Genomic DNA, 11,281 nt, shown 5'->3' with positions numbered 1-11,281 from the left:
CATATATAAGTGAAATCATACAACATTTGTCTTTCTTTGTCTGACTTATTTCACCTAGCATGATATGCTCTAGGTTCATTCATGTTGTTATAGATGGCAAGATTTTATTTTTTAATGGCAAAGTAATATTCTAGTGTGTGTGTGTGTGTGTGTGCCACATATTCTTTATCCATTCATCTGTTGATGAACACTTAAGTTGCTGCCATATCTTGGCTGTTGTAAACAGTCCTGCAGTAACATAGAGATACATAGATTGTTTCAGATTTGTGGTTTTTTCTTTCCTTTGGCAAGATATCCAGAAATGGAGTTGCTGGATTGTATGGTCGTTCTATTTTTAGTTTTTTGAGGAACCTCCAAACATTTTTGTAGTTGGCTGTACCAATTTACATCCCACCAACAGTGCACAAGGGTTCCCTTTTCCCTATATCTTCACCAACACTTATCATTTGTTGTCTTTTTAAAAATAGACAGAGAATTAAATTTTTTAATGTCTCTTCCTTTTCTAAAATTCTATGAAATATTGTGAACAATGCTGATTTACTTCTGGAATAGAGGGAGCCTCGCTAGCTCTTTGGGCCCAGCTTCTCAGGAATCTTCCTCAGAATTTACCTACAGGAGTGCAAGTGCTCTCAAGATGGTCCAAGAAGACCCCATAGTCTTCTGTTCTCTTCAATTTTCTTAGATATTAATTGAAACCTTTGGTGTCGTCTTGGTGTTCCTCCCATTCTCTTTGCTTTTATTGGTTACTCCTTTGCCATCATTTTATTGAGCTTTTGGAAGACAGGGAAGATGTTTGGGTCAAGGAGCCATCTTAAATGGGGACCTCATCATTTGATATTTTGTGTGTGTGCCAGGACCATTTTAATATAATTATACATATCTGCCAAATCCAGGAAGAAGAGGTTTATGCATGTGTAACTTTACACGTTAACATCTGCAAGCATGAACAACGATGATCTCAGTTTGTAAATTCATCAGGTTCAGAGCAGTTGACCAATGTCTCTTTTTACTGCTAGGCTTACCAACAGTAAATTACAGATGAATTAGTGTCCTTTTGTTTCTCTTCTCTCATTCTCCTTGTCCAGAGACATTTTGTTGTAAAGTTTCAGTGCAGCTCAGCTCCAGCCAAAAGTAATCTTTTTAGATAAGTACTCAGTTGCTATTAATTTACTTATAACCTATTTAATCACAGAACACTTGCAGAGATGGAGTTCAAGGTTGCATACAGTAACAGGAGATCACAGTTTTGAGTTCCGGCACTGATTAAAAACGTATATGTACCATTTACCTAATAAGACACACACTGATTGTCTCTTAAACTACATATTGACTCCTTATAAACTTTATTTTTTAAATAAAGTGGTACATCTAGGACAGCTAGTCACACAAATTCACACAGCCCTGAAGAGTTTTTCAGTGTCAACTACCAGTTGGTCATAAACCTGAGTGAGCTTGAGACACTGTCCATTCCCAAGATTCAACCAAGGATTGGCTAAAACATTGGAACACCTCTGCTTAAGAAGGCTATGTCCTTCCCTCCTGTCCCTCACAATTTAGTTTTGTTTATTTTTGATGGTATTTGGTTGCACATGGCTAGAATGCTTTTGATCACTTTGCAAATCAGGAGAACCAGTGATCTAAAACTATGACAGGATCTTAAGTTAGATTGCTTTGTCCATTTCAGGTTGCTGGTCAGTAAGCCCCTCTGAGGACTATCATTTTTCCTTTTGTGCCTCCTGGGACATTGATCAGAAATGAGTCTGAGCATCATACCATCTAACTCTTTTAACCAATGCCTGGCTATAACTGGAATGTCGAGCCCAGTATATTTAAAAATCACTCACAAAAAGAGGTTCTGCAGGTCTTCACAAAACCTGGAATTTCCATAAGGATGTCTGATCTTTTTAATCCAAGTAGTCAGCATTGAAATTAAGCTTCCAGGAGGCAGTTTGGTCCTTATAATCCAAGCAATCAGTGGTTGAGTTAAAACCCAAGCTTGAAGCTCCATATCCCTGAGGTAGACAGAGAAGCTGGGGACTGATTGAGATGGCTGTTTTTAACTGCATTGGTACCCATGGGACTGAGTATGGTCCCTTGTCCAGGAAGCTGGTGATCCACAGGGGTCAAATAAGATCCACAGTCCATGCCCCCAAAGTAGGAAGTTGAGCCAGCATATCCTTGACTATAACCTGAAGCCTGAGTATAGCTCATGGGATAGGACCTCTGCATGCAGGAAAAGTAGGCGGACAAGGGGTTTGGTAGTGGGGAGATGGAAGCTGGATCCAAATAGACACAGGAGCACTGCTGCTGGAAATGGCCAGGATTGAGGTGCTAGAGGCAGGGAGTGAATTGACCACTTGTTCCACTCTCTAAACTCACTTCCCAGGAAGGAAATTTCTTCTTTTTGACAGGTCTCACTTTGTTTTGACCTTCATTCTGTTGCTGCTGCTGCTGTTGGCTGCACTTAGCTCTTCCATTCTAAACAATACCTGCACCCTGGACTTGGGCAAGTTGATTTTCAGCTCCATCTCCTCCTGCATGAAGATGTCTGGGTATCAGGTCTTAGCAAACAGTGCTTCCAGTGCATCTAGCTGCACCTGGGTGAATGTCATCCTCTCCCGCCGCTGTTTCCGAGGAGTGACTGGGTACCTTACTGAGGAGTGTAGCAAGTCCATGCCTGAAGTGGTCAGATTTAACCCACTGATGCGTAAAGTGGTTGCCTAAGATAAGACATCATGCTAAGGTTGTTTGGAGGTGCAAATTAAATTCCTTGGTGGGTGGCTTTGGAGTAGTGGAACTAGAAGGAACAGGCAGCAATCATCTGCAGAGAGTCCCTGCAGCCCCTTGGCACCTGCAACTCTGGGCCTAAGTGACTGGGTCTGGCGTCCCTGCCTGGCGGCCCCATGGCATCACAGCCCTGGCACCTGAGGTCCCACTCTGTCATCATTTAATTTTTGAGTAGCCTTGCCTTACTAGGGCCTAAGGTCCTATTTCCTCTTCTTGTCAGAGACAATCTCATACAGTAGTTAAGGTAACATCCTGACTAAATGGATAAATCTAAGTTTTAATTATTTGAAGTTAGACGATTGGGTTCTTTAAAACATGAAGATGTCAGTGATGCTGGTCCTCACTTTGAGAGCAGCAAGTCTATATGAAATACACATGTAGGTAATGAAAACAGATGAATAACTTATTTATTCATTAAATAAATATTATTGGCAGTTCCCATTGTGGCTCAGCAGGTTAAGGACTCAGTATTGTCTCTTCGAGGCTGTGTGTTCAGTGGCTGGCCTCCTTCAGTAGGTTAAAGCTCCAGTGTTGCTGCAAGATGCAGCATAGGTCACATATGCAGTTAGATCCGGTGTTGTCGTGGCTGTGTTATAGGCCAGCACTTGCAGCTCTGATTTGACCCCTGGCCTGGGAACTTTCATATGCTCAGGTATGGCCATAAAAATAAAAATATATATATATATTATTTAATACTTACTCTGTGTTAAGTAGTGTTACAGGCACAAAAACATGGTAATGGGCAAAAAACCCTCCAGTTTCTGCCCTCAACAACCCTTTCTGATGGAATTTTCCAGTTTTTAACTAGATTTTGATTAGAAGTCAGCACCACAGAAAGCCTCTTCACAATGTAATAGCCTATCATGTTCATCCTCCTCCTTGTACCTCATCATAGTTCACTTTTTCATTTCATTTATTTATTTTTCCTTCCAGTTTTTTTTTTTTTCATTTTATGGCTGCATTTGCAGCATATAGAAGTTCCCAGGCTAGGGGTCAAATTGGAGTTTAAGCTGAGTCCTGCACCACAGCCATGGCAACAGTGGATCTGAGCTGCATCTGTGACCTATGCCACAGCTTGTGACAACTCCAGATCCTTAACCCACCGAACGTGGCCAGGGATTGAACCCATGTCCTTACAGATGCAATATTGGATCTTTAACCCACTGAGCCACACAGGAACTCCCTTTCCTTCCAGTTTTAATGAGATACAATTGAAATACAACACTGTATAAGTTTAAGGTATACAGCATAATAACGACATACATATATATTGTAAAATGATTACCACAGTAAGTTTAATTAACATCTATCACTTTCATCAAATTTCTCTTTTACAGAAAGCCCCTTCTCTCCAGTGGGTCCAAGTTTTGCCTATACCTTGGCTCACTGTTTCTCTCATCCCCACCCCAGCCCTTGATCATTATTTTCCCCCTTTATTTCTACCATGACAGTTAAGAGTTCCTAACATCATTTACCCTTTATTTTACTCTATTCTGTATTTCTGTCTGCTTTATTTGTGCCCTCACTCTTTGGAGCACCGACTAGGCAATGAGCTGTGTGTTACCTTTCTTTGCAACTCCAACCCTCAGCAGCTCAGAGTTAGAAACACTCTAGAAGCTAAACATGAACTTGCTGATAGATTCACTTGGAATCCCACCCTCCCTTTTGGAGGAGGTGGAGTAGAATTAAAATTGTCACCACCGCCAACAACCAGCCAGACCACATGGTCAGACAGTGTTTGTGGTGGCTGGGGTGGAGTAAAAGGATTGGAGACCACACACACAAAAAAAATAGTGTTTGGTTTAGGATTTTACTCACTGGGAAAGAACCAAGAGTGCTTAGCTTCCCCTTTCAGGACAAAATTCATCTTCTAAATGGGGTTTTTGCCTAAAAAATGTATGTGGTCAGAAAGAGCTGGTGAATAAGTTATAGAGTCAAATGGCTATCATTGTTTTCTTGACTAGTATATCTTGATTTTGCTGAAAGTCAGTTCCAAGCCAATTATAATTGAATAAATAGGTCTGAGGTCACATTTTGATTACAAATTAACTGGAAATTAACTACCGCAATCTTGTCCAAATGTATTAAGAAAATCCTGTTAATCCTGAAAAAGGCTATTACATAGGGATAGAAGAAAAACACTTTTAAAGCTGGAAGAATAACAGTATCAAATAGCAGTTATATGTGTAGGCTCTGGACCTGTTCTAATCCACTTTGAATTTTACTCTGCCACCTACTGTCCATGTGATCTTTGGAAATATTTTCATCTTTTAGAGCCTCAGTTTCCTTATCTGTACAGGATAAGAAATGAAAAGGTATTACCTATTGAAAGAATTAGTGAAAGAAATTAATAGTGGTATAATAACATACATGAAGCTCCAAGTATAATGTCTAGCACATAGTAATAGCTCAATAAGTGGCAGTTATTGTGTAGCCCAACCCTATTATTTTACAGATAGAGAAACTGAGGCTCAGAGTAATTACAGTAATTTTGGGACAGAGCTAAGAAAAGAACTTAGAATTTCTGAATTCCAACCCAACACTCTATTCAGGGTAATTTGCCATTGATGAATGGCATCACTCACTCAATAATTTGGATCTTTCTAGTATATAATTTGTGAAAACTTGGATAGTGAACTGGGCTGGAATATATTTTTTTCCACTTTCTGTGAACATTGGGGTTCAAGTTGAATATATATATATATGTAATATATATATATATGTGTGTGTGTGTGTATAAAACCTACTTATGAAAAGAATGATTTTAAAGATATTCAATAGTATCATTTAATAAATCAACCATAATCATTATTTATAAACTAGTTACAGGTCATTCTTAACTGTTTAATTGGAAAGTCCCAGTAAAGATGACCCTCAACAGCTACAAAAAAGAAAAAAAGTCCCATTCTTGGCAACACTAATATGAGTACTGACTAAATCAGTTTGATTTGTGGTATATACATTTATGTACACTCAGTAAAAACTGAGGCCATCTAGTCACACAGCCCAGCAATACAGGGAATCACCACCCCAAGATGTCCTTACTAGGAACAGTTGTTTCTTGCTGAATAATTTCGGTGACACTAAAGCCATTATGCCCAACACATCTAGTTCTGTGTTTTAACTCTTGTGATGGTCAAAATGTCCTTCAGGGTCTCAGATGATTTTTAATCCAGCATGAATATGGTACTCAAGATATTCCAGAAGTTATAGCCGTCATTGATGGCTCCTTGGTCAGCCATCAGTGATCCCTCCTCCCTTTTAGTGGTAGAGCATGGCGAAGTTATGGGCCTGTTCATTTTGCTGTATAAGCAATGTCAGTTACAGGCAGTTCACCTAGTTCAAATAGCATCCTGTTGCCATGGACCTAATAGGTGTTCAATATATGGTAGTTGAACTGAAAATGTCAAGGTGTGTACTAATTTATTCGTGTTAGGTGTGTTGATAAAGGTGATTAAAATTTCATTTTAGAGCTCGATTCTGCAGAGATTATGCCCAGGAGGAAGCCTTGATTTAATAAAAGAGAAATAGGAAGCTGAATGAATTTTTTTCCTTGACATTGTGATTCCAGACAAAAGATATATTAGTCAAGGTGATTTGGGTTGCAAGAGACAACAATCTACTGGAGAAGAAAGGGGAGCCCTTTGTCATCAGTGAAATCTTACAGGGCACCTCCTCGTCTCATCCTGAATCAATTGGAACAAGAGTAAACTCCAAAAGCAATCCCCTTCACCACTACCCCTGTCCCCAGACACTTTTCCCAACTGGGGTAAATTCAGGTTTCCAGTACAAATTGGAAATCTCTCGTTAAGAAAAAGAATCCTAAAACAATTTCCTTCTGCAAATTTTACAACATATGACTATTATGTAAACACATTATTAGTGCCTCTTATCTATGTCCTTCTAAGAGAGGGATTCTGAAACATAAACTTCATTAACTTCTTGACAAATCCACCTTTGATGACATTTATCACAGCAATCCTCAGTTATAACCAGGATGTTAATGGACATGTAGTGTCTCAAAAACCCATTTTTTTTTCTGGAACACCACCCAGTAGGATCACTTCCCACTGGTGCTTGTCTTCTGAGAACTTCTACAGTTCCGGCTTTTTACTGATTTAGATTGTTCTTCCACCTCCATTAATTCAAATCCTGGAAATGCATCATTTTTATAATTATCTGGAATGACTCCCACCCATCCCACACATGATTTTTTTTTCTTTTACAAAATATGGTCTCTGACTAAGGAGGAATGGGCTTGAGAACACCACTTATTCCAAGGCAAACTCTTTGGCCTCAGTGTCATGGGTTTGAACCTGACGTTCCTAGCCACAGCACTGCTGAAACTGATAGTCTAGTCATGTAGGGGATTTTCCTGACTCTTGTGTCTGTCTCCCCATGGCTGTTTATTTGTACTGCTGTCTGCTTTGGTTTGGGACACTGACCTTATAAGCTGCTTCCTAAGCCCAAGCCTGTAGCCAGAGAACTAGGAGTTTCCCTCTGTGCTTCTCATGCCTCACAGCCAAGTAGAAGGAACTGGCTATTGATTCACACTGTGTAACTGGAGAGGGAGAGAGCAGAGGAACAGAGAGAGGAGAGAGAGAGAGTGCACCCTTTAAAGTCAACATCAAGCCAGCTGTGGCTCCCTGGACAGCTGAGTCATAGACAATCAGGCAGTTCAGTTGGAAGACACACTGTACATGCTCTTCTTGGGTTCCGGCTGGTGCGGAGGATGGCTAAATAAAAAGGGAGGAAGGATAAGAAACGAAAGCCACAATTTAATCTCAGATAGCACTTTATTCTGAGACTCGCTCTGATCAGAGGTAAAGGACAGGAAGCCATTTCCCCTATAAATCAGACTCCATCCTCATGTGGTTGGTCAAGAATCTATTAAAGAAATCTGAGCATTGCTGTTTTGTTTCTTAATAAATTACAGTAATTGCTAGAAGATGCTGACTGCTGCCTACTTATTGGAACTGGCTAAAGGTTTTCTTAAAATGTTGGGCACTGAGTCACAAGTTCATAATCAGCTATGAAGTGGCCGGATTTGGCAGGTACAAGAAGGTCATTATTACAGAAATAATTGGAGTGATGGTTATGGGTCTGAAATTTGTCTAAAATGAAAAAATAATCTCCAAAAGATGGCAAGAGAGACTTGAAAGAAATCTAAAGAAACTTAGATATGATCAGAATGGGCCACAACTGTCCTGGGCAGGGAGTTCACTCCTAGTGGCATTTCCTGGACAGTACTATAATAACATGTATCCACTTACAGTGGCATCTACCCATTGGAGTCATCACTAGCTCACTGTATTTGTGACACAAGGACAAGCTTCATGAAATCTGTCAACTGCCTGCTGTCACCCCTTAGTTCTGGGGCAAAGAGGCCTCTGTGTCCATCTTATCTACCCAAAGATCATAAGTAGCCCCTAGGCCTGCTCTTTTTCTCTTTCTATGCGCAGAGTATATGGAGTGTTTCAGTAGAAAGCCACAGTCATGCTGATAGGATTTCTTACAGATCCATGCCCTCAAGACCCATGTGGGCCCAAGGCTTTATGGTAATTCTTTCACTTGTTTCTTCTTATTGCTGTTTTATTCCCACTAAGCTGTTTCTTTTCTTCTAGACAATTAAAAGTGTGTGTGTGTGTGTGTGTGTGTGTGTGTGTGTGTGTGTGTGTGTGTGTAAGGGTAATAAGATGATAAGCACCACAACCTCCTCTCTGCTGATGACTTGGGCACCCTTTTGCCTGAGGCATCTCCTACTATATCTTCTCCTTCTTCTCCCCAACTCCAGATCTCATTTTGCTCTAGGTTAGTGGTTCTCCATTCTGGCTGCACTAAAATCATCTGGGGTGCTTTATAAAATATAGATATGAGGGACCCATCCCACCCTCATATTTAATTTAGATTATCTAGAGCTTCCATAGTGTAGCCAAGCAAGGGTCATTAGAATTATTTTTAAAACGCCTCATGTGATTCTAATGTGAAATCACTAGCTGCCTCTTAATTACTTTCCCACTGAGGCTAAAGCAGCTTCTCAGTGTCTGTCTTATAAAGGTTTTATAACATTTAGCAGAAGCTCTTACACAGTACATGGAAAATCTTGGTTAATAATCATTTCTAGTTAGTATAATTAAATTCATTTTCACTTGTTCCCTTCTAAGGAGAAGCAGAAAGCCAGGATTGTGATCCAGAGTCTTTGGGCAAATAACTTATCCTCTTTGGAACTCTATTTCCTCTTCAAACAAAATGAATTCCTTAAATTAGATGTTCTGTGAGATTTCTTTCAGTTCTAGGCTATCATGAATATAATATACAATGGCCTTTTTTTTTAGTACTATCATTATATCAGACTATTATTTACCAGCCTTAAGACCATGAGTAGCTCATTTATCTTCTTCAAGCTTCTCAGTTCAACATTCCTGAAAATTAGGAAGATTAGACCAGAGTTTCCAATCTATCCTGCAGAACCATCCTACTACAAGAAATACCCCATGCAAAAAGCATCCCCAGGTCACTTCACAGTAAAGGATCTGACAAATCTTGAAGTAACAAATCTAGATTAATTTGTTTTAAAGTCAGAAATTCTCAGTTATTTGACTATGAAGCCACTGTTTTCTTGAAAAATCTTATTAACATCTGGTAGGATTAACTGTTATACACTAGATGGTCAGATCTCTTCTACTTGAATTCTCCTGCTTTATGGTCAAGGGTCAAGTTTGTTAGATAAAAGAATGAATAATTTGCTTGTTCCTTTGAAATGTAAAATAGAAGATTAATTATTTATTGATCCACCCCAGCCTTTGGCTGCTTAGCAGGGAAGGCTATAATCTGACACTCGCATCTTCTGGAGTTTACCTGCTGTTGAGAAGCCAATTTTTAAAATGAGATGAAGTATCAGAGGTTATTCTGGTTTAAGTCTAAAATGGATTTTGCCTCTCTTCACTGTAACCTATGTGAAGCAGGTCATGCAAAAGAGAATTAAATAAAACTCACTAACTCAGTTTCTTTAGTTTGATCAAATAAGACCAATTCCACATAATCAAAAAGCTAGAATCAGAGAAATCATCTATGCAAGCAACATAGAGTTTCAAAAATGGGTCTAAAGTCAGACTTCCTGGATTGTCCAGTGACTTAGGTTCCCATCTTAATTCTTCTGTGCCTTGGCTTTCTCATCTCTAAAGTAGAGATATAATTTTACCTTTTAAGAATGCCTTAATTGTAGAATTAAGTAACTTAATATGTGTGAAGTATCTAGTATAGTGTTGGTGCATGGTAAGCACTCAATAAATCTTTATTAGTATCTATACCATGGACCACCACTTCATGATCAATGTCAAATTCAGCTTGCAGACCTATTTTATCTGGCCTACAAAATGAGTATAATTTTAACACCTGAATGCCTTTAGTGAGGGTATATATTCTCTATTTTGCCTCAGGCCCCTCCCCTCCTTACATTATGTCATACCTAACCACTGTAGACATGTGTTACCTGCCTGGTCCTACGTCTAGAATGCAGACTTGCTAAGGCATAAGTTGTCAGTATTATGTTTCAATGCTGACTCATCAGTGCCTAGCAGATAGATGGGGCTTTCTCATTATTTGTTGAATGAGTGAATGTGTACACACACACATACACACACACACACACACACACACGCATACAACAAAAACAACTCCTTTTTGTAATATCCTTTGCAGGGGGTTGTACAGCTTCTGTATCAACATTTCCATGATAAGGAATTTACTACTTCCCATCTGTGTTTAGCCATTTCTGCTTATTCAGATTTTGCTTGTACATTGAGCCTGAGTCTACTCCTCAGTAGCTTTTCCTCAGTATCTTTTAAATTTTCATTTACTTTTCTGATATTTTGATGCTAGAGGCTCACTGGAGAAAATCTAGTCCAATCCACTTACTTGACAGAGAAAGAAGTTGATAAGCAGGGAGGCCCAATGACTCTCAAAAAGTCCTTGCCCGTTGTGATCCCAGTCTCTGAGTACACACTTGCCTTATTAATTAGCAGGCACCTTTGTAGTGTGATTTGGGACTCTCTAGTGGCTTGAAATATTAGTTCCTCTGACAGTCATTCAACCATCAAAGCTTCATTTGTTTGAATACTGAAGAGCTTTCTAAATCTATTGGATAATCTTCTCTTGAAATGCAATCATGCATTCCTCCCTTATCAACCAACACCTTACCTTTGGTAAGGATGAAGATGAACAAGAAGAATGGGCCAGGATAGGCCCTGAGGGGAAAGACACATGTGTAGAGGATGGGGGTTCAGAAGAGACAGCTGAAGAGGGGAGCACTGAAGCTAAGCCTTGCCTAGTTCATAAGAAGGCCAGACACAGCCTGATCAGGATATTGCTCAATGTTCCCTGGGGAAGGGATGGGGGTGGGGGACAGGCAGTGGATAATTTAATATAATCAGCATGGAGTAGGCTCCTTCACCATTAAAGGAAAAAGAAAGAAGAAAAAAAGCATCTTTTAGTA

The 11,281-nt window shown here is 39.6% G+C and overlaps 1 pseudogene; it reads right to left on the bottom strand.

The window, feature by feature from the left end:
* Positions 1 to 1,865: 1,865 nt before the first annotated feature.
* On the bottom strand, positions 1,866 to 2,737 carry LOC125116766 (homeobox protein OTX2-like; annotated as a pseudogene).
* Positions 2,738 to 11,281: the final 8,544 nt, after the last annotated feature.

The sequence above is a fragment of the Phacochoerus africanus genome, chromosome 15 (assembly GCF_016906955.1).
Source record: "Phacochoerus africanus isolate WHEZ1 chromosome 15, ROS_Pafr_v1, whole genome shotgun sequence".
NCBI lineage: Eukaryota > Metazoa > Chordata > Mammalia > Artiodactyla > Suidae > Phacochoerus > Phacochoerus africanus.
This window is presented reverse-complemented; position numbering and strand designations above follow the sequence as displayed.